This window comes from Carya illinoinensis, chromosome 14 (genome assembly GCF_018687715.1).
Source record: "Carya illinoinensis cultivar Pawnee chromosome 14, C.illinoinensisPawnee_v1, whole genome shotgun sequence".
NCBI classification, from domain to species: Eukaryota; Viridiplantae; Streptophyta; class Magnoliopsida; order Fagales; family Juglandaceae; genus Carya; species Carya illinoinensis.
Genome location: NC_056765.1, coordinates 2,263,422 through 2,277,279, shown reverse-complemented (window position 1 = coordinate 2,277,279; position 13,858 = coordinate 2,263,422). Strand labels below are relative to the sequence as shown.

The window sequence follows — 13,858 nt, the reverse complement described above, 5'->3', positions numbered from 1 at the left end:
TTCATGCATACCTCAATGTCATCTTTAACCATAAGACAAAGATTTGTTGATTCTTCATTGCTTGCTTCACTATTTAAGCTACTTGAATCATCATCCCATGTAACTTTCGTTGCTTTCTTGCCCTTGTTTCGATCTTTTTTTAGCAGTGAAAAACCTGGCTTGATATGACCAGGTTTATTGCATTTATAACAAATTAAAGTTTCATTTTTACCTGAATCTTTCTTGGAAAACTTTTTGAAGGATTTCCTCGGAGGAGTTCTATTTTTCTTCAAGAACCTCTGAATTCTTCTTGTTATCATCGCAACTTCTTTATCTTTATCGTCATTTTTCTCATCTTCATCACTTTCACTTTCATAAGGAACAGCTTTAAGTGCTAAGCTCTTCTTTGGCTTTCCTTCTTCTTCTCCTCTTTTCAATGTGTACTCATGGATGATAAGTGATCAAATGAGTTCATTGACTTCGAACTTCTTGAGGTCTCTAGCTTCAAGAATCGCTGTAACTTTTGATTCCCAACGTTTTGGTAAAGAGTTGAGAATTTTTCTTACTATCTCCACCTTGGAATAAACTTTGCCAAGAGCTGTCAAGCTGTTTATGATATTAGTAAAACGAGTGTGCATACTAGAAATAGATTCATCATCATTCATCTTAAACATTTCATATTCATGAGTAAGAATATAAATTTTTGATTTCTTGACTTGCGAAGTTCCTTCATAAGTTACTTCAAAGTTATCCCAAATTTCTTTAGCCGTAGCGCAATTCATTATTCTATTAAACTCATTTCCATTAAAAGCATTATATAATAAATTCATAGCAGTTAAATTTAAAGTATAAAGTCTATCGTCTTCACGATCAAACTCTTCTTCTTCCTTTTTGACCTTTACTCCATCAACCACTTTTGTTGGAATATAAGGTCCATTTACAATACATTTCCAGATTTCTCTACCTTGAGCTTGAAGAAATATTCTCATTCTAACTTTCTAGAATGAGTAATTATCTCCACAAAAAAGTGAAGGCCGACTGCTAGATTGACCTTCACCGAATGAAGCTGCAATGTTAACCAAAAGATCTTAACTCAAAAGATAGTTAATCTTATAATAGAGCTCTTAGCTCTGATACCAATTGTTGCCCAGATGACTAACACAAGAGGGGGGGGTAAATTGAGTTGTATTAAAAAAATAACAATTATAAATCAAATATATAATACAAAATATAAACAAAATATAAAATAACAATAAATATAAAGAGTAAGGGTAAGAGAGAAGCAAACTCAGTATGTTAACGAGGTTCGGCCCCACTGCCTACGTCCTCGCCTCAAGCTACCCCTTGAGGATTCCCAAATTCACAATTCAGCCTCCTTCAGGTGGAGATAAAAACCTATTACACCTTTGAACAACACCGCTACAAAGGATCCGTGTAGAACACCCTCTACACTTGCAATCACCTTACACGTGGTGATTCAACTATTCCCCGTGTAGAATACTTTCTACACGCACAAGCGTTATACACACCATTTTTCTGATACAAAAGCTGATAGTGGGTATGTTATCAGAAAACACTCATCAATGAGTGAAACAAGAATAATACAGCGCAAACTATATCTCTAAAAATGAATAAGGATTAATACTCAATGCTTAGAGAAGAGAGAATGAAAGTTTTGAATAAATGTTGTATGTTCTTGGTGTTGTAAATGTGAAGCTCTCAAATGATCTATTTATAGGCATACGAGACTTCATATTCAAATTTAAAAAAATTCACATGTCAAAGACAACATCATTCATTTTTTCAAAAAATTCAAATAAAATCTTTTACTTTTGGCATATGACAAAATGAGCACACTTTCCTTTTCAAAAAATTCAAACCTAATCTTTTACTTTTTGCATATGACAAAATGAGCACACTTTACTTTTCAAAATTTTCAAATAAAATCATCTACCTTTTGTATAAGTCTAAAAAAGCATCAATCACTTTTGAAAATATTCAAATAAAACATGCACATGTGAAAGATGACAATCAATCATCTTTAATATTTTCAAAGTTCAACCCTTTAATCAAGGCATGCACATGTAAAAGATGACATTCAATCATCTTTCAAAATTTTCAAATTTAATTTTCAAAAATATTCATGCACATGTGGAAAATGTATTTTAATGTTTTATGATAAAATATTAATTTTGAGCATTAATCCTAATTTCGAATTTTAAGAGATTTACAACATTACTCTATGAATTTAATGTGAACTTGTTTCCTTCTTGCTCATGCTTGATTCTTTGATGTGCTTGATTCCATTGTGTGAACAACTTGAGTTTGAAACTCCTTTATTCTTTGAATTCATTTGTTATCATCAAAATCCATATGTAAATTTATAATCACATAAAACTTGAAACCTTGGGTTCAACAGATTGTATAACGTCTACAAACTCACGACTGCAATTATTATTTTTCTTTGTCAAGTTATTGAATGGGAGGTGGATTTTTTTTTTTTTTTGTCCAACACAAAGCAATAGTTAATTGTAAGGCGTCAACTGTAATTTGCCAAGGTTCTTAAGTTCATAGTTACAGGGATCAAATGGCTTTACATTTCTAAGAAATACTTAGTCCATAAAATAATTAAAAAATATATTGCCATAAAATTTGTTAATTGTATATAAACAAATCAGTTCAAATGAGTAGTGATTAGGACTGTTCACAGACCCTACTCGAATCTGTTCCATATCGATGACCGGTTTACCGATTACCCGATTACATTTTTGTTTGGGTTGGGTTGGGGAAGATTTCTCTCAATAAAAACCATGAAAATCATCACAGTTCTAAATCACAATCAAAACCACGAAAATCACGAGAATTGAGTCAATATCCCAATTCCAAATCACAATCAAAACTTAAAATCATCATCGGATGGAACGGAATACCAAATATGATGATAACAGAGAAACCACGAAAATCATCCTAGTTCCATATCACAATCAATACCACGAAAATTGAGTCAATATCCCAGTTTCAAATCACAAACTTGTTGCACAGCTTGTGGAAATACCTCATGCCGACCTTGCCAAAGTACCCCGAATGGTACTTGTCGAAGAGGATCGATGGTGGTGCATCCCTCCGGCGTTTCCCCTACCTCTCAGGTGCTTCCTATGCTTGCCGATATGGTCGTGCCCATCACTGACGTACTCGCGCTTCTTCCGATTCTTCTTGAAATGGGTCGTCATGTTCTTGCTTCTCTCCCTCTCGTAGCCTCGCTCAGTTGGGTTAGGGTTTCAGGGGAGACGGCCAGACGGCCAGGAAATCAAAACTGTAGTCCGTATATGTTAAAATCGGATAACGGGTAATACCTGTTTTTGATTTTAATCGTAAACGAGTTGGGTTATCGGATCAGGGTTAATTCGAAAAACGGGTCGAGCCAAGTTTTCGGGCTTTTTGTTCAGGCCTAGTAGTGAATGGTCAAAACTTATTTATTTAAATTGTATTTAAACTTATTAATAAGTTATATTTTATGTTTAGAAATAACTAATTTATTATTTGAGCAGGTTTGGATTTGTTCATCATTACTTATTTTAACGAAGATAAACATTTGGTTCATAGAGAAATATTATAAAAATAAGTTTACAAAACGTTGTGGCTTTATTATGACATGTCAAATTATAAAATTATTTTTATTATAAAATAGAGTTAATTTATCACATAAAAATACATCGTTTTAAAAGTTTTTGTTTGTAAAAATTATATGTAGATTTAGGGGTGTGCATGTGACCCCAAACGCCCGATAAATCCGATTAAAATGACCCAAACTGACATGAATTTATCGGGTTATTATTTGAGCGGGTCTCAAACATGATTAATAACCAGTTTAAATAATTTTTGTCAACTCATCCGAGAGTATAAAAGTATACTTAACTTCAAACCCCTAACAAGGAGCCACCCACCCACTTAGATTTATTTGCTCACTTAGCCTCAAGCCCTCCAACGACCAGCTCCACATCACTTTGGCCAAAATGGACGCCAATGACAACGGCACCATCGAGTTCGATGAACTTATCCAGGCTGTCTTGCCTGATATGAGCACCAAATTCACAAGTAACATCAACAAGCTCGAACAAAAACAAGAAACTCACAAAAAGGAAAACGCAACAAAATAGAAAATAGTGAAGAAAAGTTTTGGGTTTTCTTTTTCGACGTGAGTAATTCACCATGCATAACTGGCGTAGACTGGACTTCTTACTATAATAGAGTGACAAAAAACACTCAAAGAGAGATGGAAATGGAGTTTGCTATGTAGACTGGATCTATGCCCCCTAAATAAGAGAGAAGCAAAAAAAGATGAGCTCTTTTGAGTTTGCCATGCAGAGAATATAGGAGAAGAGGCTATTTTCTAATTAAGAGGCATAGGCTTACGGATGTATTCCAACACTCTCATTTGCACTTGCGGGGCAGCAGGTGTTAACTGTGACAACATAAGCTGTAAAGAGTCATGATGCCTTGCCATCAGAGAAACTTGCAGTAGTGGGGCTGACCTTGGCCACGAGGCAATGATTCGGTTCCTCTTAGTGGTGTTGGCAAAGAAAAGTAATTCGTTGTTTGTTTTGTGTTGGTTGTTGCCTTCTTCTTGAGGAAGAGTATGGAAGACTACTCTTTAAAGGGTGGGTCATACGGTTCGATCTCGATTTTATTTTGTTCAAGTCGGATCGATTAGTTTGGTGCCTTGAACGAGTCGAGCCGGGCCGAGCACAAACCCAGCTATGGCCTATGTAGACCTAACACTTTTCTTTAACAAAATATAATATTTATATTATATCTTATAACATCATTTGAAAATTTTAACAAAGAAAGTTTGAATTTTTGTAAATATTTATATATACCATATACATTAACACAAATATATATATACAGTACATTTATAATATATGACAATATTCACTAGTAATACTACTCATCATCTCAATTATCATTATATCATAACGTGACATTACATGATTAGAAACTATTTATTATATTTTATTTATGAATCTATCATCTAATATTATATCAAAAAAAGATAAAATGATGATGACAAGATAGATGATGAATAGATTTTTCTCAAAAATTAATCAAGTTGAATTAAAAAATAATATTTATTATTATTTTAATAATCATTCTTTAATATCAATTAATACGAAATTTAGAAAATTGATACACAATAAATAGGATTAGTCAAAACATAAAACGGACCATATATGAGAAAATAAAGAAAACGGAGAAATGGCGAAGCAGTACTGATTCCGGCAACAGAGCAGCAGTTCAGGCCACAAACAACGAAGGTACGGCCTGTAACCTTCATCTTCTCCTCCCTACTCTATCTACTTCTCTTGAGTTGTAAGCTTCATTTCACACCTTATTATCTTACAATCTCCTTTTTTCCTCTCATTTATGTCTGAACATGTTCATGATCACCTCCAAAGTATTTGTTCTTGTGATACTGTTTATTTGATTTTTTTTCCCTATACTTTCTGATTGTTTCCCGAGAAAAAGTGAGGACAAATGGGAAAATCTAGAGGAAAACAGAATTCTGATATGTTTACTTTTTGTCTTTCTCAAATTGTTCACAAACGGCCGGCGCATTAGTTGCACGTGTTACTCAGTACCATTCTGATTTATAGCTTGCTTGGGGTTGAAATGTGCTGGAAATTAGTAACAATGACTTTAGACTCAAGCACTATTCTATTATGAAATGGCTTTGAATTTTGATTCTATTGACTCATTATGTTCCGTGTTACAAGATCTTAGCATTTTAGTTTAAAATAATGGCAAGGATTTAAGAATTGGTTACTCTGGAAAATCTAACGAATCTTGATTTGATACGTGCGTGTCTACATAGTACATGCGTGTTGTTCGGAGTACATATCGACTTTTATGATTTTAGAATTTTTAATAAATCGGAATTTTTCTATGATGTTGCTCTAGAGAATACTACCAACGGTTAACCATATTGCTAAAAGTGTCAAAAAGGGTACATGAAAGATGACAACATCCATTTAATTGTAAGAAGGCCTGTGAGGAGATCTCCGTTTATTAACCGTGGTATGATTTTTTAGCTGCAAGCCTGCAAAAGCAAGCAGTATTCAATTTTGACATGATGGTCGTTCTTTTGCTATTGTTATTAATTCAGTGAATATTGTTGATTTTGGTTTTGCACGTATTAAGGTTACTTTGCCTGTTGGGCTGCTCTCCGGAAGCTTCTCTATCAGTTTCTTGATTGTGAAAGAAATACGGATAGAAAAGCTCGCACAATGAAACAGATATTGTCACTTGGAGCTGGCTTTAATATGACATTTGTTCAGTTGCAGGTTCCTGAGAGGAAAGTACCATCTCACTATGTGGAACTGGATTTCAAAGACGTGCAAATTTAACAAATTAATTATTATACCACGAGTTTGGTAGCAATACACTAGCTTAGTTTTTTGGTTTGGTTTGGTTTTTAAGTGTATAGCACGGGGAAGAAGCTTCCATTCCGGCAAGATCCAATCTTCGTTTACTTCAGTTGATAGTCAGCCATATGCCTAAAAAGGTAATGACAGTTGCCTAGAGCTTGATGTATGTCACTAAATTTATTTAAATCATGCAAGAAAGTTGTACGGTCCTCTTTGGTTAAGTGGTTCTGTGGTCTTTGATTGTTAGAAACCAGTTGAAGGGCGGCACTTATTGAAAGTTATAGTCAGTTGAGATACAAAGTTAGTGGAGCAGCATCACTCTCAAGAGGTAGCCCTGTGGATTCTTGATTGAATTTTCGATTAATGGTTTTTATCTGTTTTCAAATCTCATAATTGCCCATTTATTTTCTTGTTATGTATAACATATGGCAATGACATGGTAATAAAGGGGAGACAATTTTAGGAAAATGGCACCTTAACATCTGTGCTTAACATATTGCCATATAGATCATTTTTCCTTTTGAGAAGAGAAAAAGAAGAGGTGGGGTGGGGAGGCAAATGTGTCAATTAAGTGTAAGATATGGTTTATTGTGATTTCAGGAATTGAGTTGAGTAATGATGAGAAATGTTTGCTGATGTTCATGGTAGATAGCAATATCTTTACCTGAAAATACAGTTACTATGTACCATATAATTATTATTATCTTCTTTATTGTTACTCATCAAAAAAGTTATGTTATGTGATCTTCGTTAGATGTTCTCAAAAGAGAAATATTCATTGAACTGACTGCTGAAAACAAATAACAATTTGATGTTTGAGCAACAGATTGTTGAGAATGTGTACAAATCTTTATGTGACCCACCCCTCGGTGGCCGCCCCAAAAAAAAAATCATAAATATGACTGAAATTCAGCAATGGAAATTTAAATTGCTTCTTTGCAATACATTAGCTACCAAAGACCCCAAAATGGTGGTCATGAGTTCATTTGATCTTGGCTGGAAACTAGATTTGTGTTCACTCATTTTGCACTTTTCCCATATTAGCTGACCAAATCTGCGAATGCCATTGGACTTCCCATTTGGTTTGTTATGTATTGCTGTTAAGTGCAGAGAACTACAGTGGCTTTTCAATCAATCATACACTTGTTGGAAATGAACTGCTGATTCTATTTTATGATTTTCTTCTATAGTTACGCCTACAAATGCATCTGTAACTTAAACTCTTTAAAGTTTGTTGGACACACATACAATTGGGCATTTAAACTGTTCGGCTAAAACTAGTGTTCATATCTTGCTTTGCAGAGAAAGGAGAAGGGCTTAGCCTACAAGCTACTCCCCATTGATCTGCTTGATATACAAAAATTAGTTGATACCATAGCTTTGGCTTATATGGATCCCAGGTATGATGTAGATAAGCTGATTTCATCAAGCCCCAAAGTGTGGAGGAACCCTCGAAGACAGAACAGTGAATATAACATAAACCTCCATGGCACAAGGGTTCTCACCATTGGTAAATAATGATGGAGCTTCGATCAGTACATGAGCAAAACAGAAGAAGATAATAGAAAAATGCTAGGAGACATGAACTGCCCAATTTTTCAGAAGCATATAAAACACAGTAAAAAATTAACAAGAATGCGTTTTAATAAACCTAGATCCAGATTCAACCCAGGCGATAGTTGTCTGGACTGCAAAAACATTTTCTACTCATTCCTTTTCTTTGACTTTAGGTTGCCAATTTTTTCTTGGCACTCCTGGCTTCTTCTGATTGCCATCCGTGATCATAGCATTATATGGTTGCTTAAAATATTTTGAAAAATATGTTCACATACAGTTTCTTATTTTTTCCCCCAACATCTCATACAGACTTCATATGTAAACATCCAAGTATTATATTTTCCATCTTTGCACCTCAGTATTTGTCCTGTTGCTTGTTTTGTAGCTGGTTTTCAACATGATAGAGTTTTGCAAGTGAGAGTTTTACTGAAATTTCACTTCTGTGGATCGTCCTTCGTTGTTGCAATCCAACTTATCCTACTTCAACTAACCAACTTGATGTTAATTCTTTGCAATGTATCTCTTAACAATGAAATTTGTGCATGCCATTGTTCCAGTTTTGTGCCAATATTCGAAGATCATCAATACATGCAAGAGTCTTGTATGAGATAATTGTATGAGGAGAATCTCTGCCTCATGCTGTTAGGAACTTTGGAATCTGGAGTTATTGAAGTATCTATGCTTCCTGCCCTTAGGAACTTTTTGAAAAGGAGAATCTCTGCCTCATGCTTTTAGGAACTTTCTTTTTTTCCTGATTTTAGCTATACCCTGATTCCTTTGATCTTAAAATTTTTTATCCTATGGTTTTGAGATAATTGAATCACATCTTCTTTATGAGGTTCTGAAGTTTTTTGTTTCGAGTAGGATGTAAAGGGTACTTCTTTCCTTCTTTCTTTCTCCGTCTTTCTTTTTCTTCACTTTACGGGGAAGCTTTTATTCTTTCTAAAACTTCCTTGAAAGAGGCTCATCTGTTGACGTTTGTTGATTAGGATTGAACGGCTGGATTTGTTAGATGAATTTGAGGAGTGGCACATGATGCAGGCAAGTCAATCTAAATTTTTTATAGAAGAAAAAGACGAAGGCTAAGATGCTTTGTCCGTAGCAACTCAATGAAGTGGGTTAGGCAGGCCGAAGAGAGTTGGTCCTCCCTCTCTCCTGTGGTCCAGATGTGTAGGCTTGGTATTTCCCAACAGTTCAGTTGTTGGAGCTTGGAGCGCTAGCTCACAGCTGTGGGGAGGTTAGAACACTACTTAAGAGTATTAGTAATGATCTCAATAAATTTTAGCTACAATTTGATTAATAAATTTACTTTTACAAATTTAACAGCCATTTTTCAATAATATTAATTAATAGACTCAACAAATCTATCACTGTTCTATTAAAATATTGATTTTAAAATTTTCATTTATTTTAATTCTAAGTGTAATTTAAATATTTATTCATTATTAAAAAATTACACATTAATTTTTTAATTCTCATAATCAAGAACTACTTTTTCCTTAAAATAAAAATAATAAAAAAACATTCAATACACTAAATTCAACCAATTGCATAATCAATAACTCATTAATACATATGTCTCTGTATGTGTCGCTTGTGTGTGCGAGAGAGATCCAGCAGGTAGCAGCTTGGGAGTAGAGGCAGCAGGAAGGAATTTTTAAGTCACAAAATAATATTTAGCCAGGCACTCATTTAGCCAATGAATTAATCTTTGGCTATAAATACTATTTATTTGTTGAGTCTGTTACAGTGCATTAATTGTACATCCTAGTTATTTTTTAGCTAAAATTTAATTTTGTTGAGTCTATTACTAGTACTCTAACACAGTTGGCTGAGAGACCCATACTGCCTACCTAGCCACTATTCTTTTTTCTTAGTTTTGTTATTTTTTGTTATTGTTTTAATTTTGAGCTTTGCACTCATTATTCTCACACACCACATTTATTTTTATTTTATTTATTTATTTATTATTTTATTCTTTCTAAATTAATTGAGTTCTTCTACTCATCATCGATATACTACATATTTGTTAAAAGAAAAAAAATAAAAAAAACTATGTATGATGTATGATGTGTAGATATGATGAGTAGAATTTTTTTTTTTTTTAATTTTTGTTTCAATTTCTAATTTTCAGGAGCACTATTGTCTTTCTTACGCAATCAACAATGTCATGTTACGGCTTTAACGGACTCCAAAATCTGGTTGGGCATTTTTTCGTTCTGTCTTTTTATAAAATTATCATTTATCTCAAAAGTTTAAGTTGATGGGAATAAGTAGATTTTATTATTTATTTTATATTTTAACATTTTCCCTTGCGTGTGAGCCAGACTCCCCATCAATAAATGAGTCCAATACGTGGAATATTTAATTAAATAGGGTAAAGTGTAAAGTTAGAGTTTGAAGTCAATCACTCATGACCTCTGCTCTGGTACCAATGTTGGGTGGTCATGGGTCTTTTTTAACTTCAAAAACTAACTCAAGAGGTGAGACTTTCCCTCACACTTATAAACTAACCACCAGCCCTTTTTACAATCGATGTTGGACAATCCCAATAATGGTGTTGGGTGGTCGTCGGTCTCTCTCAATCTCAAAAGCTAGTTTAAGAGATAAAACTTTCTCTCAGTCTTGTAAACTTACCACTAGCCCATTCTACAACCAATGTGGGACAATCTCAATAATCTTCCCTTCACACATCGGGTTCTAATTTGAGCAACGACAACTTATTTTTTTTACAGATTGTCAGGCCTGAAACTATTAGTAAACCTGAGCTTTGATATCAATATTTGATGGTATTTAGACCGTACATAAAAGAGAGAAAGTGCATTAGAAAGTGTGGCATTTAACCAATATAGCTATACAAGAGATACTGATCTTTCTTTTGCCAAAGAACAAAATCTGGACTTATTGTAGTAGTAACATTTCCTTCATAATCAAGTTGATATTTATGAGGGTAAGGATTGATACCATCAACAATGTTGATAAGATCAAGTCTACCAGGAACTGAAAGAAATTGGAAAACTCAGAGAAAATAATTTGAGCTGTGAAGCTTGATAGAGATAACAGGAGCAAGGTTTGTGGCTGAAAAAGGAGCGGCAGGGGACGCAAAAGCGGAAGACAAGGCCATAATAGGAACATAGAAAAGCTGTGAACTATACAATGATAATACGTGGAATTATTACTTATTTTAAAATTTTAAATTTATAAAAATAGATAAATTTTATTATTTATGTTATATCTAAACACTTTCTTCTTTAGCCCTGTGATTTTCCTTCAACTCTATAGATATTTGCTGTCACGGTCATACATTCTGCAATGAGCTATTTGTTATTTTATATTAAATGTATTTTATAATAAAAAAATATTGGTGAAAAAAATTGCATCCCGTTTATTATGATTTGGGTGTTGAGAAGTGTTGAGGAGAGTTGTGAATAGTAATAAAAAGTAGGTGAAAAGTAATAATAAAGTAATGAATAGTAATAAAAAGTAGGTAAAAAGTAATGAATAGTAAAAAAAGTAGGTGAAAAGTAATAATAAAGTAATGAATAGTAGTGAGAAGTGTTGAGAAGTGTTGAAGACACCGAAACACAGCTGACATGATAGTTTTTGAACCATGTTACTGCACGTAACGTATAATCAGAAACTTTCAATGATCGATCTCTGAATTTAGTGAACACCGGCCTGCTTACTAGAGGATGGTCCTGATTCTTTTGTGACAGTGATCTAGGTAGATCATTATGTTCTTCTCGTCGGCTATATACATTAATTATTTGGTGAGGTTTGACTCTTTTGCCAGATCAGATATACGCGGCAGGATATATCATCGCTTTTCTCTGTCCTTTTCTGTTCTTTTTGGGGATTCGGGGCGTATGGGATGCCGGAAGGTATAAAGTTGGTGGTTGTAAGCAAGGCTTGACACTTTTTCTTTTTGGTTTTCCTTTTAAATTTCAGGGTCTTTTCGGAAATTTTGGTTTTCCAAAAGAACAGCAGCACGTGCTTCAAGCCCTCACCAGCTCCCCCACGAGGGCCTGGAGATACACCATAGAACATATTTTTATTGGCAAAATTTCGTTATGTAATGGTATCAATGAAGCACTTGCGACTGGCACGTGCCAGTACACCAAGTTGGAGTTTGTCAGGTAAAGAAGGATCTCTCTTAACTGGTAGTTGGTCTAAACACCAAAGTCTCCAGAATCATGATCAATGCGTTTTGGGTGGGTCTACAAGCACAGCTGCTAGCTCCCGCCGGTTCCGCTTATTGCTTTTGTATATTATATATATATATATTTAAGTAATATTATATATAATCTTAAAGTGTATAAATACTATATCATTATTTTGAAATAGAGTAGAGTTTACTATTTAAAAAATTAATTTTTTTATATGAATCTTATATTGATTTATTTTTTAAAAAAAAATTATGTCACTTACACGATTGTAAATATTATTTTTTTATATTTTTAAATATTATTTTTTTAAAAATTCATAATATTATTAAAATATATTAAATTAATTATTAAGTAAAAGAATAATTAAAAAATAAATAAAATGTCTCAGCGATATCTCCAGTGGAAACCATTTTTTTGCCATTCTATCTCCTGTTTGTGCTTCTTTTCTTCGGTTTTTTGAAGTCTTCCCTGCTAGCTGTTTTGCAAGGAAAACGTGGTGGGCTCCACACAGCACCAAAATATGTCTCAATTTATCGGCTTTGTGGGGTCGGGGCCATGTGATGTGGAGAAGGAGAAATATAACTTGCATGGTTGTTTCTTTGCTAGTTGTCAGTGTCAGTTTATCCTCTTTTTTCTCTTATCAGTTTACTCGCTATTTCCGTTTATACAGTTTCTAAGAGTTGAATTGAAATAAAATGTGAGTCGAATAAAATATTATTATATTATAAATTTAATATTATTTTTATTTTAAAATTTTAAAAAATAAATTATTTATTATATTTTATTTAAACATTTAAAAAAATTATATTGATAAAATTAAAGGAGATAGTTTCTAAAATAAGCCTCAACTCTAATTGGACCAAAAATGATAGCCTGGCATTTTGGCCAGAATCGTACTGTCCTGAGTAAAGAAGACTCACATTCCACTCAGATGCGTTGGCCTAGCTGTAGAAAGTGCATAGGATAGGGTAAGAAAAATTTGACTGTTCAGATTGGGGTAAGAACTAAGAAGCACACAAAGGTTGAGAACTTGAGAGTTTAGAATTTTTACCTCTACACTTCCTTCGGGAATATGCTTTCTTTTTCCCTTCTTGACAAGAAAGGTTGGGATCTTCCCCGAAAAGTGGAAAAAATGGCCATTTGTTGCTTCCAAGCATAAAGATCTCGTTTGATTATATGAAATATTTTATTAAAAATAAAATAAAATATTATTATTATAATATAATTTTTTTGATATTAATTTTATATTAAAATTTAAAAAATTTAAATTATTTATTATATCTTTTATTTTAAAATAAAGGTGTTCTAGGTGAAGTTTTGTGCCCTTCTGCCACATTTTTTTAATAGAATTATAAAAAGAATCATTACTCTTTTGGATAATTATTTAGTTACTCAGCGACAATATAAAGACGCCAACTATAGGTAATTGGTTCAGATCATTGTCAACTTGGACTTCTTTTGAAGCTTCTTTTATGATCATCTAATGCCAAAGTAGCCATGATTCTTGATACATTAACATCCAATGTATCCATCCCGAGGTAAATTGGACCCTCGGCAATAAAAAGTTCATCACAAAATAATTGGACGATTTCATAATCTAATGTGAAATAATGGACCAACCTAGATTTTTTGGTACCATACCCATGAAAATTGCCCACTGTCGTGCCAGCTTTTTATAAAATAACAGTTCCATTCCATAATTTTCTTGGATTACCGCCCCTCAGTTGCATG

At 33.4% G+C, this 13,858-nt stretch overlaps 1 pseudogene; it reads left to right on the top strand.

Moving 5' to 3' along the window:
- Positions 1 to 3,086: 3,086 nt before the first annotated feature.
- On the top strand, positions 3,087 to 9,199 carry LOC122294654 (annotated as a pseudogene).
- Positions 9,200 to 13,858: the final 4,659 nt, after the last annotated feature.